The sequence below is a fragment of the Panthera uncia genome, chromosome B4 (genome assembly GCF_023721935.1).
Source record: "Panthera uncia isolate 11264 chromosome B4, Puncia_PCG_1.0, whole genome shotgun sequence".
In the NCBI taxonomy this organism is placed as follows: domain Eukaryota; kingdom Metazoa; phylum Chordata; class Mammalia; order Carnivora; family Felidae; genus Panthera; species Panthera uncia.
In genome coordinates this window covers 95,607,762-95,628,725 of record NC_064809.1, presented here as the reverse complement: position 1 = coordinate 95,628,725, position 20,964 = coordinate 95,607,762, and positions in this window count along the sequence as shown.

Sequence of the window (20,964 nt, the reverse complement as noted above, 5' to 3'; positions counted from 1 at the left end):
ATACTTACTACTGTGTGCCAGTAGGCACAAAATAAATCATAAAATATTTGTACTGCTTTAGATGAGATTAAGTCTTTATTATTATTTATTTACATAAGATCTTATATTGCTTCAGTTAAGGAGAGAAAATAAGCAAATATAAATACAAATGTATAATATTAAATATACAATAAGAAATTTAGCAAAGGGTAATTTACAGATCAATTATGATATTAATGACACAGAGTGTCAGATAGCAATATAGACCGTTATATAGTATGTTATATCAAAGCAGATAGACTATGGTACAGTAACAAATTACCCCAGTTTCAGAGGCTTATTTATTTCACATCACATATCCATTATTGGTTTTCAGTGGCTCTGCTCCAGGTTGCTTTTACTCCAAGACCTATGCAGGCTTCAATGATAGGTTGTTACTTCAGCAGATTTCAAAATGATGTCACAGAGCAAGTCAGGAATAAGGATAAGTAAATCAAAAGGCCCCGGGGTGGTCCTTTTGATATTTTTAGTCAACTTCCAGGAAGCTTGTGTGACTGAAATTCCAAAAGAAGAAGAATACTAGGAAATGAAATCTGAGGGTTCACTCTGTGCTGGTTTATGAGAGCCTTATAGACCATGTTCAGGGATGGGAGGGTGAGGCAGAACACTGGGTTTTATTTTGAGCAATATGAGGATTTATTAGGTTTTAAGCACAAGAAAAATTTCATTTATCTTTTATAGTTTTTATTGAATTCCAGTTACTTAACATATAGTGTAATATTAGTTTCAGGGATACAGTAAAGTTCAACACTTTAACACCTGGTGCTCATCACAGTAAGTGCATGCCTTAATCTCCATCACCTATTTAACCCCTTCTCCACTCTCTTCCCTTTTGTTAACCATCAGTTTATTCTCTACTGTTAAGAGCCTGTTTCTTGATTTCCTCTCTCTCGCTCTCTCTCTCTCCCTTTGCTTGTTTGTTTTGTTTGTTAAATTCCACATATGTGTGAAATCATATGGTGTTTGTCTTTCTCTGACTGATTTATTTTGCATAGCATAATACTCTCTAGCTCCATCCATGTCCTTGCAAATGGCAAGATCTCATTCTTTTTTATGGCTGAATAATATTCCATTATATATATATATATATATATATATATATATATATATATATAAATGGTGTGTGTGTGTGTGTGTATGCACACATACACACTACATGTTCTTCATCTATTCATCAGTTGATGGACACTTGGGCTGTTTCCATAATTTTGCTATTGTAGATAATACTTTTATAAACATTGGGTTTATATGCATGTATCCCTTTGAGGGGTAAATACCTAGTACTCCAATTGCTGTATCATAGGGTAGTTCTATTTTTAACTTTTACTTGAGGCAAGGGAAACAAAAGAAAAATAAACTATTGGGGCTTCATCAAGATAAAAACTTCTGCACAGTGAAGGAAACAATCAGCAAGACTCAAGGCAGCCTATGGAATGGGAGAGGATATTTGTAAATGCCATATCTGATAAAGGGTTAATATCCAAAATATATAAAGAACTTACGAAACTCAGCATCCAAAAAAAGAATATTGTAATTAATAATGGGCTGAATTCATGAATAGACATTTTTCCAAAGAAGATACACAGATGTCCCAACAGACACATGAAAAGGTGCTCAACATCACTGATCATCAGGGAAATGCAAATAAAAATTACAATGAGATATCGCCTTACACCTTTCAGAATGGCTAAAATCAACAACACAAGAAACAACAGGTGTTGGCAAGGATGTGGAGAAAGGGGAACCCTCTTGCACTATTGGTGGGAATGCAAACGGGTGCAACCACTCTGGGATTCTTCAAGAAGAATTTAATTTCATTTACCAGTTTTAAATATTTATTCTAGCTGTAGTTTTGACAATAGAGTATATTAGAGTAAGATAATTGTTGGAAGGCTAGTCCTAGAAAGTGCTGATATTGCCTTAGACAAAGGTAATAACCATAGATACAGTGAAAGGGAATCATATTTGGTATCTTAATTAATAGATTTTCAGTGGATAGGATGTGAGTTTGAAACAGGGGGGACTTCAGTATAATTCTACAGTTTTTGTTGAAGAAACATGGAAGAATTAATTTCTCACTTATCTTGAGATGTAGACAGATGGAAGATCAAAAGGTTGGGGTGAAATCAATAGTTAAGCTTTGATTATACACAGATTTTCTATTAAACTTCTATATGGACATGCTATGAAGGATACTGGATGTGAAATTTTGGAGTTCAAGGAAATGTTTTGGACTGAAGACATAATTTAGGAATACCGAAGGTATAAAAAAATGTCAAGTCTTGGTGTTGGGTTGGCATAATTTCATATCAATTGAAAAACACTTTCTCGGGGCGGCTGGGTGGCTCAGTCGGTTGAGCGTCGGACTTCGGCTCAGGTTACGATCTCGCGGTCCGTGAGTTCGAGCCCCGCGTTGGGCTCTGGGCTGATGGCTCAGAGCCTGGAGCCTGCTTCCGATTCTGTGTCTCCCTCTCTCTCTGCCCCTCCCCCGTTCATGCTCTGTCTCTCTCTGTCTCAAAAATAATAAAATAAACATTAAAAAAAAATTAAAAAAAAAAAAAAACAAAACACTTTCTCAAGAACTGGTCTCTAAAATTAGAAAGATGAAAAAGAATGAGAAAAGGGCACTGAAAAAAACAGGGGGAGGGGTGAAAGGAGAAATAGGAGAGTCTGCATTCCCAGAGACAAAAGAAGAAAATGTTTCAAAAGAGTGTCTCATGTACTTTGAATAAGTCCATAAAATAAGGACAGAGAATTTTACATTTCATTGGCAGTGGTAATTAGTTAATTCCGGATAAATGCATATCTACAAAATACTCAAAATTCTAGCCTATTATACCCTGTAGGGTAAAGTAATTAAAGTATTGTGAGAAACCATAACAGGCAGTATAATTTTCAACAGATAAAATACATTACTTAGAGTGATGTTTTAAAAATGTTTTGCTTCAATTTAATTTGGTCAGCCATGTTAATAGACCATTTCCAACCAAATCAACTATTTAGAAAGTAGTCAATTTAAGAGAGAAAAATAATTTACCATATATTTTGTGCATCATGATTAGTAAGACGTTAATGAACAAAGGAATAAAGTCTTTGAATAATGGATCTCATAATTCTTTTTCCACAGAAGGTTGTCTTGCTGTCTATTATACATATTCTGGTACAAGAATACATTTTTTAATATACCATTTAATTATAAGTAGAACTTAAATGCATTATATCTTTAAATAGAGTTTGTTTTAAATATACTTTTAGGGGGCACCTGGGTGGCTCAGTCCTTTAAGTAGCCTGATCTGGCTCAGGCCATGATCTCACAGTTCGTGAGTTCAAGCCCCGTGTTGGGCTCTGTGCTGACAGGTCAGAGCCTGGAGCATGCTTTGGATTCTTTGTCTCCCTCTCTCTCTCTCTGTCCTCCCCTGCTTATAGTCTGTCTCTCTCCTTCTCTCAAAAATAAATAAACATTATAAAATTAAAAAAAAAATACTTTTGGGTTTACAGCAAAATTGAGTGGAGAGGATAGATATTTTCCATATACTCCTTGCCCCCACACATACACAACATTCCCTATTATCAACATCCCCTACTGGAGTGGTACTTTTGTCACAATTGATAAACCTACATTGACACATCCGTAATCACTCAAAGTTCATAGTTTACATTATGCTTCACTCTTAGTATTATACATTCTATGAGTTTGGGCGAATGTATCATGACATATATCCAGCATTATAATATCATACAGACTAGTTGCACTGTCTTAAAAATACTCTGTGCTCTGTCTGTCCCTCTCCCCTGCCCCTCAACCCTCTGGCAACCACTGATCTTTTTACAGTCTCTATGGCTTTGCCTTTTCCAAAGTGTCACAAAGTTAGAATCATACAGTATGTAGACTTTTCAGATTGGCTTCTTTGACTTAGAAGTAACCATTTAAGGTTCCTCCATGTCTTTTTAAGAGTTGATACCTCATTTTGTTTTAGTGTTGAGTCATAATCCATTGTCGTGATATACCACAGTTTATTTATCCATTCACCTACTAAATATTTGGCGGGGGTGGGGGTGCACCTGGGTGGCTTAGTCAGTTAAACGTCCAACACCTGATCTCAACTCATGTCATGATCTCACTGTTCGTGAGTTCAAGCCCCTTGTCAGACTGTGCACTGACAGTACAGTGCCTGTTTGGGATTCTCTCTCTCTCTATTTCTCTTTCTCTCCCTCTGCCCCTCCCCCACTTGCTCTCTTTCTCTCTCTCAAAATAAATAAACTTTTTTTTTTAAAAAGAATATTTTGGTGGCTTCCAAATTTGGGCAATTATGAATAAAGCTGCTATAAACATCTATATGCAGGTTTTTGTGTGGACCTAAGTGTTTACCTCTTTTGGATGTGTATCAAGGAATGCAGTTACTATATTGTATGCAAGACTATGTTTAGTTTCTTAAAAGGAACTGCTGAACTGTCTTCCTAAGAGGCTGTGAGATTTTTGCCTTTTCACCATCAGTGAGTGATAATTCCCATTGCTCCACAGTCTCACCAGCATTTGGTTCTGTCAGTGTTCTAGACTTCAGCTATTCTAATAGGTGTATAGTGGTATCTCATTGTTTTAATTTGCATTTCCTGATGACATGTAATTTAGAACATCTTTTCATTTGCTTAATTCCATTTGCATATCTTCTTTGGTGAGGTGCCTTTAAAAAAAAATAATGTTTATTTATTTTGGGGAGAAAGAGAGGGGGACACACAGAATCTGAAGCAAATCCAGGCTCCAAGTTGTCAGCACAGAGCCTGATGCAGGGCTCGAACCCACACACTGTGAGATCATGACCTGAGCCGAAGTCGGATGCTTAACCCACTGAGCCACGCAGGCACCCCGGTGAGGTGTTTTTTTAGTCTTTGGCCCATTTTTAAATCAGGGTTTTTGTTTTTTTATTGTTGAGTTTAAAGTGTTCCTTGCACATTTTGGATATTACTTCTTTATCAGATGTGTCATTTGCAAATAGCTTCTCCCAGTCTTTGGAATGTCTTTTCATTGAAAATGTCTTTTTCAGAGCACAAATTTCTAATTTTAATGAAGTCTAGCCTATTCTTTCTTCCTTTCATGGATTGTGCCTTTGGTGTTGCATCCTAAGAGTCAACAAACCAAGATCATCTAGAGTTTCTCATCTATCATCTTGTAGGAATTTTATAGTTTTGTATTTTACATTTAAATCTGTGATCTACTTTGAGTTAATTTTTGTTAAATGTATAAGTTCTGTATCTTGTTCACTTTTTAACATGTGCATGTCTAGTAGTTCTAGTACCATTTGTGAAAAGACTGTTTTTGTATCATCGTATTATTGCCTGTTCTTCTTTACCAAATATCATTTGAGTTGACTACACATATATGAATCTATTTCTTGGCTCTCTAATGCTGTTTCATTAATCTGTTTATTCATTTGCCAATGTTTTGATTATATAGCTTTATAGTAAATGTTGATATCTGGTAAAATAAATTTTCCAACTTTATTTTTCTCCTTAAAATTATGTTGGCTTTTCTGTTTTGTTTTGTTTTGTCTCTCCATATAAACTTTAGAATCAGTTTGTCTATATACCAAAATAACTTGCTGGGATTTTATATTGGGCATTGCACTGAACATGTAAACTGATTAGGGAAGAAGTCCTGTCTTCATACTATGGAGTCTCCCTATCTATGAACATGGAAAATCTATCCATTTATTTAGCAATTCATTGATTTTTTTTATTAGAGTCATGCATTTTTTACATATAGATCCTGTGCATATTTTGTTAGATTTATACCTAAGTATTTCATTTTAGGGGGTATTAATATAAATGGTATTTTTTTAAGATTTTATTTTTTAGTACTCAAACCTACAACCCCAAGATCAAGAGTCACATGCCCTACCAACTGAGCCAGCCAGGTACTGCTAAGTGGTATTGTGTGTTTAAATTCACATCTCACTTATTCATGCTGGTATATATGAAAACTGTTGTCTTTTGTATATTCACCTTGTATCCTGCAACCTTACTATAATTGTTTATTCTAGGAATTTTCTTGTCAATTCTTTTGGATTTTCTGCATAAATGATTATGACATCTGTGAGCAAAGACAGTTTTAGTTCTTCCCTGCAAATCCATATACCTTTTATTTCCTTTATTGTTTTATTGCATTAGCTAGAACTTTCAGTACGGTGTTTAAAAAGAGGAGTCAGAGGGGACATCTTTGCCTTGTATCTCCTTTTAGTGAGAAAGCTTCAAATTTCTCACTGTTAAGTATATGTTAGCCGTAGGTTTTTTGTAGGTATTAATTATCAAGTAGAGAAGTTCTCTTCCATTTGTAGTTTACTGAGATTTTTTAATCATGAATAGATGTTGGATTCTGTCAAATATTTTTTCTCCATATATTGATTTGACTGTGTTTAAAACTGTTGCTGTGATGCATTATGTTAATTGATTTTCAGATGTTGAATCATCCTTCCATAAATCTCACTTGATTGTAGTATATAATTATTTTTGTACATTGTTGGCATAGATTTGATAATAATTTGTTGAGAATTTTTGTATCTATGATCATAAGAGATATTAGTTTGTAGTTTTCATTTAAGGTCTTTGTCTCATTTTGGTATTAAGTAATTCTGGCCTCATAGCATGACTTTCAAAGTGTTTCCACTAGCTTTATCTTTTGAAAGAGACTGTAGAGCATTGGCATAATTTCTCCCTTAAATCTTTGGTAGAATTTACCAATTAGTCCATCTAGACTTGGTAGTTTCTATTTTGGAAAGTTATTAATTATTGATTCAATTTGATTTAATACATATATAGGCCTATTCAAGTTGTCTGTTTTTGTTTGAGTTTTGGCAGGTTTTATCTGTCAAGGAATTGGTCCATTTCATCTTGGTTATCAAATTTGGGGGCACAGAATTGTCCATAGTATCCCCTTATTATATTTTTAATGTCTATGGGATTTGCAGTGTTGCTGTCTTTTTCATTTATGATATTAGTAATCTATGTACTCTTTTTTTTTCTTAATTAGCTTGGCTAGAAGTCTATTGATTTTGTTGATCCTTTAAGATATTTTTTGTTGTTTTTTTGATATTTATAATTGAACTGCTGGATTTAATTTCATTGATTTTTAGTCTAGTTTTTATTATTTCTTGTTTTGGATTTAATTTGCTCTTCTTTTTCTGTATTCTAAGGTGAAATCTTTGGCAATTGATTTTAGATCTTTTTCCTTCTCTAATATATACATTTAATGTTATAAGTTTTTTCCTCCAAGCAATGGGTTTGCTGCATCCCACAAATTTTCATAAGGTATGATTTCATTTTCTTTTAATTCAAAAATTTAAAAACTTTTATTGAAATGTTTTATGAGTCATATTCTGTTTAGAAATATGTTGTTTAATCTCCAAGTATTTTGTAGTTTTCCAATTATCTTTCTGTTACTGATTTCTAGTTTAATTTCACTGTGGTCTGAGAGCAGACATTACTTGATTCTTACTCTTTTAAACATGTTAAGGTGTGTTTTATGGCCCAGAATGTAGTCTTTCTTGGTGACTATTGCATGGTAAAATGTGTACTCTGTTTTGTTAGATGATGTAGTTGATAGATGTCATTATATCCAGTTGCTTTGTGTTGTTCCTAAGTTGAACTATGTTCTTACTGATTTTCTACCTATTGGATGTGTTCTTTTCTGATAGAGGGCTGTTGAAGTCTCCAAGTATGGTATATCCATCTGTTTCTCCTTGCAATCCTATGAGTTTTTGCCTCACATATTTTATGCTCTATTTTAGGCACACACACATTAAAGATTGGTGTTTTCTTGGATAATTAACCCCTTTATGTAATGACCCTTTTTATACCTGATAACTTTTCTTGCTCTGAATTAGGATCTGTCTGGAATTAATATGTCTACTCTTACTGTTTTTAAATTAACACTATTTTAAATTAATAGTATATCTTTCTCCATCCCTTTGCTTTTAGGCTGATTTCTCTTTATATATAAAGTGGGTTTATAATACACAATACATAGTTTCCATGCCAGTAGTGTACCTGGAAAGAACAAATGCAAGGAAATTCAGCCTTAACTCATCCGTTATTAATTTCCAGAGTTTAACGTCTGCTAAACCGAATTAATTATCTAAACTTGAAAATCACAAGAAGATAATCACCAGGTGTCAGTAGAGACATTAGTCAGAAGAATTAGGCCTCATATTCAGTTATAGAAATGTCAGATTTATAATATGAGCACAGTCTATTTCAAGTGCTTTAAGTGATAAAAGAATTAATTGATAACACAATTATAAAAATGACCAGGTAGATTTTATAATGGCATAATACATAGATATTAAAATATAAAAATTTTAAAATGAATGAGTTAAGTTACATATTCCACCCAGCTAAAGTAGAATTCATTATTAGAATTTGGGGAAATTACTTATAATGGAGTAAAATGAGACAAACTTTTGGAGTAAAAGGTAATAAAGATAGAGACATGAGGATACAGAGAAGTCTAACATAAAGATAATTATTCCTTCTCAGCCTTTTGGCTAAGATTAAGTGTAACATAAAGATAATTAGATGAATTAATTAAATGCTAAAGGGTAAAGCAAAGTAAGTGAGAAGAGGCAATGCAATAGGAAATAATAGCTTAGAATTCCATAGAAGTGATGACAAATATGAAAGCTCATGTAGCAAACAAAGTAAGATTCCAAGAGCAAGCTAAAAGGTTGGGCTGCCACATCTTCATCCTTGTTAACAGAGTGAAACAGAAGAGATTAGGGGAAGAAAGTTTATTACAGAAAGACAGCAAGAGTTTCAGTATGGTTGTACCAGTTCCCTGGCTCATAAGTACCAGTTAGAGGCTATTCAGTCAATGAGTTGAACACACTTGATGAACATGAGGCAAAAGGCTCAGAACCTTTGGTATTTGACAATGAAGAACCAGTACCCTTGCCTGGGTAGCAAGAAGCTACAAGCAATCATTCTGTGGTCACCTTGATCTACTTAATTGCCTATGTAACTCATTACGGAAATAGCTCAGCATCCAGAGACAGATAAGCCTGCAGTTTGGAACACTGTTCAAGGATATGCAGGATGCTAAGGGCCCATGGAAGACTGCCTCTCCCAGTATGGGAAGCCAGGGAATTGAACTAACACAAATTATTGTACAGCAAATAATGTAATTCCTAAGACAATGGAATGGTTTATTGATATCGTAGAAAAAAATGCCAATCTAGAATTCTAAACCCAGTATAACAGCTTTCAAGAATAAGAACTAAATAAGATTTTCAGATAAATGAAAATCTACATATTTCATTACACATACACAATTTCATTTGGTAACATTCTAGAAGTTGAAATTCCAGGAGAAGAAGAAATAAGTTAAGAAATATAAGAAAGGAAATTGGTAGATTTTTGTTTAAACCAAATAAATATTTATATAAAACAATAATAATATATAACTTCAGAATTAAATATGTGTAGTAATTATCAAATAAGAATATAAAAAGAGGAGAATGTTGGGAGTTAAAATGTAAAAAAGACCTTATGTAGTTGAGAAGACATAGAGGTTTTGATTAACATTGGAATTCCAGAATATCTATTAAAATTTAAGTAAACCTTTAAAAATATAGATTAATGAAGGGAGAATAAAACAGTATAAAACTAAAAATAATTTCCCAAACACATAAAATAAGAAAAATAAGCACAGAAAAAGCACAATAATGTAAGTAGAAAGATGAAACAAACATCTTTTTTTATCATATGTATGAATACATATCACAAAATGTTCTATTTAAATGACAGAACCTTTTTGGATTGTATTAAATTGCAAGAAACTCTTAAGAGTAGTACAGAAATTAAAGAATAAAAAGGCTCTATGGGAAAACAGTAAACAATAAAACATATATATCTGTGCTGATAGTGAATAAAATACCTTTCAAAGTCAAAACCATTATGAATATGCAATTCTCAATATATACTAAAGAAAGATTTTATCAGTTACATATAGCAATTCTAAAGACACAGGAACCTGATGACATGAGCACAAAATACACAAATCTAATTTGACAGAATTACAAGGAGTGTTTAACAAATCTTTTATCAGAAGGGTGACATTAGGAGCACCTGGTGGCTCAGTCAGTTAAGTGGCCAACTCTTGATTTCGGTTCAGGTCATGATCCCAGGATTGTGGGATTGAGCCCCATGTACAGCTTCACACTGAGCATGGAGCCTGGTTAAGATTGTCTCTCCCTCTGCCCCTCTCCCCTGCTCACTCATGCTTTCTCTCTCCTCCCACTCTCAAAAAACAAACAAAAACGGTGACTTCAAACACACTCTTTAGGGAAAAAAAATAGACAGAAGTCTTGTCTGTCTAGTGTACAGTAATATTTATTGAAAAGATCATCTCTTTTTGTGGTGGCATAATTGACATAAATCAAGCAACTATATATGTGGAGTTCTAGATTTATACTTTTATTGATTAAAAAGACCATTTATCAGTATCAGTAATTAACACACTGCATTGATGGCAAAACTGTTTATATGGAAATAAAATAAAAGTTTATTTCCATCTGATACCATATGAAAACAGCACTTTCAGCTGGATTGTGGACTAATGTAAAAGAAAATAATGCAGTTATAAAAGAGATAGGAAAATATTTTATAGATTTGGGTAGAAAATTACTTCATAACAGGAAAGAATAAGAACTAATATGAAATAAAAGAGCAAAACATATGACTATATAATATTTCATAACATATTCTGCTCATTAAAACACCATCAGAAAAATAAAAGGCAAACTACAGTGTAAAAGAAGATATTTGTGACACATATGACTGACACATGTCTCATATTTAAATTATACAAAATACACAAAAATATGAAAGAATGATAGGCAATGCATTTGGATTAATATTTACAAATCTCCAATAAACTTATAAAAAACTTCCTATTCTCATTGCTCAACAATGAAATGCAAATTAAAACCACACCATGTTACTGCCACACATTTACCAGAGGTGTTAAAAGTAAGGAAGGAAGGAAGGGGTGGGGGGAGTGGAAGGGAGGGAAGGGAGGGAAGGAAGGAAGGAAGGAAGGAAGGAAGGAAGGAAGAAAGAGAGAGAGAGGAATGAAGGAAGGAAATGATAAGGAAATGTTAACTGTTTAATCCAAGACAAAGAGAAAATCTTGAAAAAAGCAAAAGAATAAAAGTTAAAACACATTCAAGTAAGTCACAAACGGCAACTGCCTTTTTATCAGAAACAGGGAAGGGAAACAAAAATAAGACAATATATACAAATTGCCAAGGAAAGGTCACACCTTTCAAAAATTCTATACCCATGGAAAATACATCAAAGTTTTGGGTGAACTAAAGACATTGGGGCAAACAAATATGATATCCCAAAGACAATACTAAAGAGTGTTCTTTAAGCAAAAGGAAACTTCTGTAAGATGGAAGGTTAGAGATGCAAGAAATAGAGCACAATGAACATGGCAAGTATATTGGTTATATTGACTGTATGAAACAATAGTAATGTTTCTGAGACTTAATACATTTATAAACATACATAACATATGGCCATGTGTAGCAATAAATGTAGTTAATAAATAAATAAACTTAGGTATGCTAAGTTCCCGAGAGTATCTATGGGCTGGGAGGCATAATAAAATTACCAAATGTTTTTAGATTTTGATAAATCAAAGAGACACATTATAAATTAGAATAATCACTATGAACAGTACTATAAAATAACCACTAAAAATAGTTACCTTTCAAAAACTATGGAGGGGAAACTTCTGGTAAAGTATTTTTAAAATACAAATTAAGATAAATAGAATAAAATGAACATAAAAAGGGAGGAAATTATGACCATACTATAAGATACTTTTTATTTAACCTTTATTCTTTTAATTTTTTAATTATTTTTTTTTAATTCTAGAGACAGGGAGAGAGTGGGGGGAGGAGGGGAAAGAGAGAGAAAAAGAGAGAGAGAGAGAATATCTTAAGCAGGCTCCACACCCAGCAGGAAGCTGGATACAGGGCTCAATCTCAGCACCCTGGGATCATGACCTGAGCTGAAATCAAGAGTCCGAGGCTCAACTGATTGAGCCACCCAGGTGCCCCTATTTTTTATTCTTTACAAAGATATCAGTACTATACAAAATGGATTGGACCTTTTTGATTAATATGTAAAGGGCTTTAATGGAAATAGACAACATATATAAACATATGGATAATATAAGCAGTAGAAAATTCTAAATAAGAATTGACAGGAAATGCTAGAAATAAATGAAGAAATAGCATAACATAAATGAAGGCTGTCTTTTATGGTTTCATCAGTAGAGTGGACACAGATGAGAAAATAACCAGTGAGCTTGAAGATATGCCAATACACAGTTCTCAATTTGAAATTCAAAGAGAAAAAAAAAAGGAAGAATGAAAAAAGAGGACAGAACATCCACAAACTGGGACAATTTCAAAGGTGTAACATATGCATAATTGGAATAACAGGAGAAGAAAGAGGTAATGGAGCTGAAGTAATAATTTGAAGTGATAATGGCCAAGATTTTTCCAAAATTAGTGGCAGACATCAAACAACAGACCCATGAATCTCAAAGAACACCAAACAATAAATACCAAAATCTATATCTGGGCATATCAAGGTCAAACTGCAGAAAATGAAAGACAAAGAAAACATATAGGAAGAAGCCAGAAGGACAACCATAGAGAAACAAAGAGTTACTGTGGACTCTTATCTTACTATGCATATTAAAAGAGTAGAGTGAAATATTTCAAGCATTGAACACAATAGAATCCTCAAACTAAAATTCTATATTCTGTAAAAACACCCTTCTAACATGGAGGAGAAAAAAAGTCTTTCTCAGAAAAACAAAATCTGAGGGAATTTATGGACAGCTGATATGCAAAAAATGGTCCTCTTTCAGTAAGAAGGAAATGATGTAGTTCAGAAATTTGTGTTATATAAAGAATGAAAGAGCATTGGAGAGGGAATAGATCAAGGTAAAGTAAAATCTTTTATTTTTTAAAAATTTTCATAGATTTAAAAGATAATGATCTGTTAAGGTAATAACAGTAACAATATATTGGATGATTATAGTATATGAATCAGTGGAATGAATGACAGCAAAGTCCTAAGTAATGGAAAGAGGTGGTGAATTATCTGTAGAAGTAACTCCACTACATGTAATGTGATATAGTGTTATTTGAAAGTGGTTTCAAATTAGTTGTAAATGTATATTGCAAACCTTGGGCAACCAATAAAAACCTTTTTTAAAAAATATAATTAATATACTAACAGAGGAGATAAAATGGAATCACATAAAAAATTAAATTTAAATCAAAGAAAACCAGAAACTGTTTTTTAAGTGAATACAAACACACATATAATAAGAAACAAAAACGAAAACCTGACTCCATATTTTCTACAAGAAACCCACTAAACATATAAAACACAAGTAAGTTAAAAGGACAAGGAAAAAGATATACCATACAAACCCTAATCAAAAGAAAACTGGAACATTAGTATTCATTTCAGAAAAAAAGCAGATATAGAACAGCAAAATTATCACTGATAAAGGAAAGCATTACATAGTGATAAAGTGCTTGATTCTCTAAGAATAATTAGCATATATACACCTAATAACAGAGTGTCAAAATATATGAGGCAAAAACTGCTAGATCTTCATGGAGAAGCAGACAAAATCACTGTTATACTTGGAGACTTCATCACCCCTCTATAATTAACAGACATAGCAAGCAGAAAATCAGTTATATAGCTAATCTAAATAGCATTATCAAACAACTTGATCTAATTAACATTTATAGAATCCTTCATTTAACAAAAGCAGAATGCATATTCTTCTGATCCTCACATAGAAAGTTCATCAATACAGACCAGAAAAGCATATGAAAAAAAAAAAAAAACAAGCAAAAAGCACCTAACAAATGGAAGCTTATGCAGTGATATTAATAGAAAACATAGCCTTTAATAGGAAAACTATAGTGATTAAAAAGGACACTTTATAATAAGAAACTTTAATTCACCAGAAGACAAACAATTCTAAATGTGTATGCAGCAATTCATAGCCTCTCTCAAAACATACAGAGCCCAAACAGACAAAATTATAAGGAAAAGCAGATGAATACACAATTATATTAAGGAATGTTTATATAATTCTTTCGGCAAATGATAGAACATTGATGTAATATCGGTGACAATTTAGAATATTTAGGAAGTACAGCAAACAGTTAACTAATTGTATATAAGACATTGTACTTAAAATATATGATATGTTTTCGGGGCGCCTGAGTGGCTCAGTTGGTTAAGCGCTGACTTTGGCTCAGGTCATGATCTTGTGGCTCGTGAGTTCAAGCCCCACATCAGGCTCTGTGCTGACAGCTCAGAGCCTGGAGCCTGTTTCAGATTCTGTGTCTCCCGGCCTCTCTGCCTCTCCCCTGCTTGCTCTCTGTCTCTCTCTCAAAAGTGAATAAACATTAAAAAAAATTATAAAAAAATATATATATAACATATTTTTGAGCAAAGAGAAATATAGACATATTGACAACATGCTGGAATTTTGGGGAAGAAAATTTATAGCCTCAAGTACATGCTTTAGGAAGCTAAGACTGAAGAGAAAGCAAAATGAACACAAATAAAATGGAAGGAAATAAAAAGCACTAGATGATATAAAATATTGAATTAGACAACAGCCATACTATGGCAAGTCTCATTAAGATACATATTGATAATTTTAAAAAGCTGATAAAATTTATCAACCCCCTGTGAGACTAATCAATGATCAAGAAAAAAAAAGGAAAAATACATAAATAATCAGTTTTTAGAATGTAAAAGGGAACACTTTTACATTCTGCAAACATTAATAAGGTAACAAAAATAGCGAAGGCTTTATAAAATAAATTAGGCTATATACTGAAATGGACAAATTGTTATGAAAATACCCTTGGGACACTGGGTGGCTCAGTCAGTTAAGCGACCCACTCTTGATTTCAACTCAGGTCAAGATCCCATGAGTTTGTGAGTTCAAGTCCCACATCAGACTTGGCACTGACAGCATGGAGACTGCTTGGGATTATCTGTCTCCCTCTCTCTGCCTCTCTCTCTCTGTCTCTCTCAAAAATAAATAAATAAATGAACTTTAAAAGATACACTTTACCAGAACTAAAAAATAGTACAAAATAGAAAATATTTATAATTCTATAAATACTAAAATGTCAGATTTTACTATATTACTTAACAAATTACTGCCTGGTATCAATGACTTAAAACAACATTTTATTTTTCATTCACAGTTTTGCAAGTCAGTTCTGGCTCTGCGGCACTCAGTTCGGATTGACTGGACCTAAATGTACACTGTGTGTTAGGTTCTGTTCCTCCGCACATATCTCCCCAGTCTGGGACTAGTGGCTCTCTGGGGCATGTTGTTCAGATGAAGGATGGCACCAGTGCAAGATGCCAGCCCAAACAATGCAAGCTATTTCAAGTTCCTGCTCCATCTTGTGTGCCAGCATTCCATTGTAGCTATATAGTAATATGTTCATTCATGACCATATGAGTTGATTCTAGTTTTTTGTTTTGTTTTGTTTTTTTATAAATAATGCTGCTCTGAACATTCTTATCTATGTCTTTAGTACGTAGAAGTACCTCACAGTAAACAAGAAATTTCTTTCATCTTCTACAGAACTCCACCTAACCTAGCATGTATTGTGTGAGTGCACATGTACACTCAACACACACACATGTGCATCGATAACTACACACTCCTGGATTGTGGAATTGGCGAAAAATGCAGGGGAGTATGATACAATATAAAGCAGCACATGCCTATATAAATGCAAAACAGGTGTTTATAGGCTAACATTTGCTTTCATTATCCCAAAGCATTTCAACCAGCTTTAACACTGGTTTATTACTTAATATTCATATATAACATCCCCAACTGGCTTGGACAGTTATTCAAGTTCACATTATAGTAGTTATGTAATGTAGGGTCGGCCACCCACCTACAGCCAAGTGCCTCAGAAATACTAAGTTAATATGCCACGGATAGTGGATACAAATAGAACTATTCAGAACTACTCTTTTCCTTTCAATTAATAGATGAAAGTCAAGAATTGCAGAAGTGATATATGTCCTCTCAGTCTTAAAAAAAAATGTGCCTTAATACTGACAAATTAAGAGAATGCCAACATCTCCTTTTTTTTAGTACTTAAAGACCAATTAAAATCTCTTTTAAAAATAGAGGACATGGGCGCCTGGGTGGCTCAGTCGGTTGAGCGTCTGACTTCGGCTCAGGTCATGATCTCGCGGTCCGTGAGTTCGAGCCCCGCGTCGGGCTCTATGCTGACAGCTCAGAGTCTGGAGCCTGTTTCAGATTCTGTGTCTTCCTCTCTCTCTGACCTTCCCTCATTCATGCTGTGTCTCTCTCTGTCTCAAAAATGAATAAACGTTAAAAAAAATTAAAATAGAGGACAGATTAAAAAGTCAAGATAATTATTCTTTACTGCCTTTAAAACATATCTTTACTATAAAACTGAATTTAATGATTTATAGTAAAATACCTTTATTATATATCTGTATTTACTGATTGGAATGCTATAATATTTTAATTTCATTTGTTACCAAATAATATATGATCATATTTTTAAAGGACTATCAATTGGCTCACACGTCATTATTTTATGATCTCTATAATTTTAATTAAATCAAATTGTACATTTTAATATAATAGGTGTATTTTTATATTGAATAATGGAATAATGTATTTCAACAGTAATATATATTTCCAAAATATTTAATGTCATTTGGTAATCATATTCTATTATATATAACATTATATATATTTGTCTATCCTTTTCCATTTTCCTAAGGAAGATAAGGACAAAAAATATAGCAAGCTAGAACTAGCTTAGCACCTTCCCGGGATAGGGTAAACCCTTGAATATCTAATAAACTGTTGGTAAGGAAATGAGAAACTCATTCTCCTTTGTGTTAATATGAAATTCTTTTTTTTAATTAAAATATATATTTATTTATTTATTTTGAGAGAGGGAGAATCCCAAGCAGGCTCCGAGCTGTAGTGGAGAGCCTGATGTGGGGCCTCATCCCAAAAACCATGAGATCATGACCTAAGTCAAAATCAGTTGGCTTAATCAACTGAACCACCCAAGTGCCCCTGAAATTCTTTTTGATTTAATGTTTCATCTGTAAGAACCTTAATATAAGATGCACTAGTTATACCAAAATGTGTCTCTAGGAGGGTAAAATGTTTACTTATTTCCCAGCCCAAGCCCACATGTAGTTTAGGGGGATAGAAGGATTAATTCATGAGGCAACCCAGGGATGCATATCTTCTTCCTTAGAATTTGTGCTGGCCTTCCCAGTTCCAAGTTTGAACTATATACCCACCTTCATGTTACAGCCCATGTAAAGATGGAGAGGTATTCAGTACAGAAAATCAAGTTCCTTTTAAGCATGTTACTCAGAAGTTGCATATATCCCTTTCTCTTTAGGTAGGACTTTGCCTGGGACATGTGTTCTCTTGATGTACTAATTACAAGCTAAAACACAAGGGATAAGGCACCTGTGTGGCTCAGTCACTTGAAGATTCAACTCTTGATTTTGGCTCAGGTCATGATCCCAGGGTTGTGGGATTGAGCCCCAAATCTGGCTCCAGGCTGAGCTTGATACCTGCTTAAGATTTTCTCTCTCCCTCTGCCCCTCCCCTTCTCCCTGCTCATGTGTGCGCTCTCTCTCTCTCTCTCAAATGAATAAATTAAAAACAAACCACAAGGGACTCTATTACTAAAAGGATGAAAATAATATCTGCAGACAATTAACAATTCATGTCACATGTGAGTGTTTTAATGATGCTAAATATAATCTGTTTTTTTTGATTCATAAAAAATGAGGGCATTATTTTTCATTAGTTTTCATTGTATATTAACTTATATTTCCTTTTCTTTGAAGTTGCCATTCTTTTAGTTCCTAGTGAATCTTATGTTTATTTTCGGATTTTGACAACAGGGTAATAAGCCATTTTTTTTCAAATATACTAATATTTCTTATAAATTTTTTAACTTTATACAACAGACTTTTAAAACCATAGGCCTATTTCAGTAAAAACGGTAGAATTTGCTTTGATGCCCCTAGTGTTATCCATCATCATGAAGGCATTGGGTTGTGAAAGTAAACTGGTCTGCTGAGGAACTTCACAAAGTTGTAAGCCTAAGGCAAACATGAGGGGGAAGAAAAAAGAAAAGAGAAGAGAAGAGAAGAGAAGAGAAGAGAAGAGAAGAGAGGAGAGGAGAGGAGAGAAGAGAAGAGAAGAGAAGAGAAGAGAAGAGAAGAGAAGAGAAGAGAAAACAAAAGAAAGAAAAGAGGCTGAAAAGGTGGAAAAGCCTAAGGGTTAAGGATTCTGAACATCATCATGTTCAGAGCCCTGTTATGTAGTTGGGAGATGAGAAATCCCCAACATTTTATTGCATATAATTGCCAATAAAAATTATTGAGCATGTAACCCAAATATGTGTATTTAGAATATGTATATGTATATATGAATATATATGTATATATGTATATGTATATGTATATATAACTCTATATTACTCTACTGATATATTGTGTGCATTATAAAGTATACACTAAATAGAGCTAAAGAGACAAGGAAAAAATAAACAGTACTTTAAATAATTATTTTATATGGCTGTGAAAAAAAGAGTGTTGCTCTCCAGTTATAAGATTTATCTTCTTATGTTGGATATTCAGTTTTTAAAAATCTTACTGGCAACATGAAAGTCATAATATAACAAGTTATATTTCAAGCTACAGTTTTATTCAAGGTAAGGTTCAACATTAATCTTAGTTTCACATAGTCACACATGAAATCTCTATTTCATAAAATTTTCTTGTTAATGATGAAAACAAAGAATCTCTCCCCAGTGAGAAGTCATGTAAACCAAAGAGCTGACTGCTGACCATTCTCTATATTTGTCACTGCAAAACTGATTCAGGGCAGGTGGAAGAAACCACAAGTGTAGGGCAGTTATCCTTCACCTTCCTAGTAACCAGTCCCTATTTCCTTAATGTAAGCAATCCCTCAAAAAGGCCCACTTTTTCTCATTCTGTTTGATAAAATCCCAGAACCCTAAGCTTTCTTAAAAATTCCTAACTACGGTCAAGGATTTGCTTTGATGGAAATATTGTGTGTACCAGTGCAATTTTCTCTCGCTGGGCTGGAAACACAACCTGCATCTTTATTTCCAATATTTAAGTGAAGGTTGCCATTCATTGAGTTATTAGTTGTGACCTCCAATTAGAATTATTCCTTTTCTTCTTCTTTTTTTTAACATGTTATTATGGGTAGAAATTAGTTCATGTAAGAAATATGAGAATTATTTGGTATGTTTAAATTACACAGCCATGTTCTCTCTGCTTGCTGTTATTTTTTATCTGGTATTTTTATTTTACTGGTATTATTTTTATCTGTCATTCCTGGGAATAAATATAATTTAATATAAAAATGAAGTCAACATAGACATGAATAAACTTTGAGGGTATCACTGTCAAGCTTACCCATTGTGAAATTCCCACTTTTCTCAGGGTAACTCAATTGCCTAAATACCGACTGTTTCAAACCAGTAAAGGAGCCTTGCAATTCTTATAATACATATTGTTAATCCTAGTATTTTTCTTATTATCTTACAGTCTTTAGTTTTAAAAGTAAATATAAATAAAAGTGTTAGCATTTTTGCTTATCGTTCCATAGATTGCATACCGACTTGTTTGGAAACCACTGATCTAAGTAAAAGTTGTTGTCTGTTAAGCACTTGGATTTGCATGAGATTCTGTCTGTTTGAATATTTTAGGTATTAAGAATCTCCACATAGGTAAGATAGTTATGCCAAATCTCTAAGTTTTAAATGATAGATGTGTATTCTAACTCTGATAGTAACCTGACTTAGCTGTAACTGTACTTGGGAATAGCAAATCGAAATGTTAGCTGCAATAAATTCCAAGTTAGTTACAGCAAGTTTTGACACTGATATTGTATAGACTTAAATCAACAGCAAATGGCATCTCATAAAGCAATTCCTGTTTATATTATTTAGTAGGTTTAATTTATATTGCCTCATGATAACTACTCAACACAAGAGGAGATAGTTGCCATATTAAACACAGAGACATTTGGTTCTCTCAAGTATGGATAAATTCTTGATCTATGTATTTTCTGAGCCTAGTTTCATGATAGACTGTTGATGCAGTAAGTAATTCTCAGCCAAGCCTCTGTTCCTGTTTCTTGGCTACAACAACCTCTGATCAGCCATCAGAACAGAGCAATTTTAGTCACTTCTGTCCCCCTGCATCTGTTCCAAGGGATATCATGCACAGCAAATTAGTGATCTCAAATACCAATCTGGCACAGGTGTTTGGGTCATACGCTTTCATTTTAAACAAGTTATTGAAAAACAGTCTTAACCTGGTCAGAACAGAAATGAACTAAAATGTTTTGTGCCACATTTGTTTATTTTCACAGAGGATTCTATTATAACTTAGGTTATTTATTTTATAGTCTTTTCCAAAAGAATAATTATAGTTTTTGTTTTGCCCCTAATCTTTCCACTTAGGAGAAAAATAGAGGAAAGATAGCAGACTTTATCAAGATTCTTATTGCAGTCTTAAAGATATAACTAATTCTGTATTCCTGATTTAGAGAATAGGAAGATAAGTAGGTATGCAAAGTCCCACTAAAAATTCTACTCACTATCAAATTTGAAATAATTCTTTTTAGCTAGAAAGGTTTTTTTGTTTGTTTTTTTTGTTTGTTTGTTTGTTTTTTGTTAAGGGCATCTGGGTGGCTTTTGGTTAAGCGCCAACTTCAGCTCAGGTCATGAT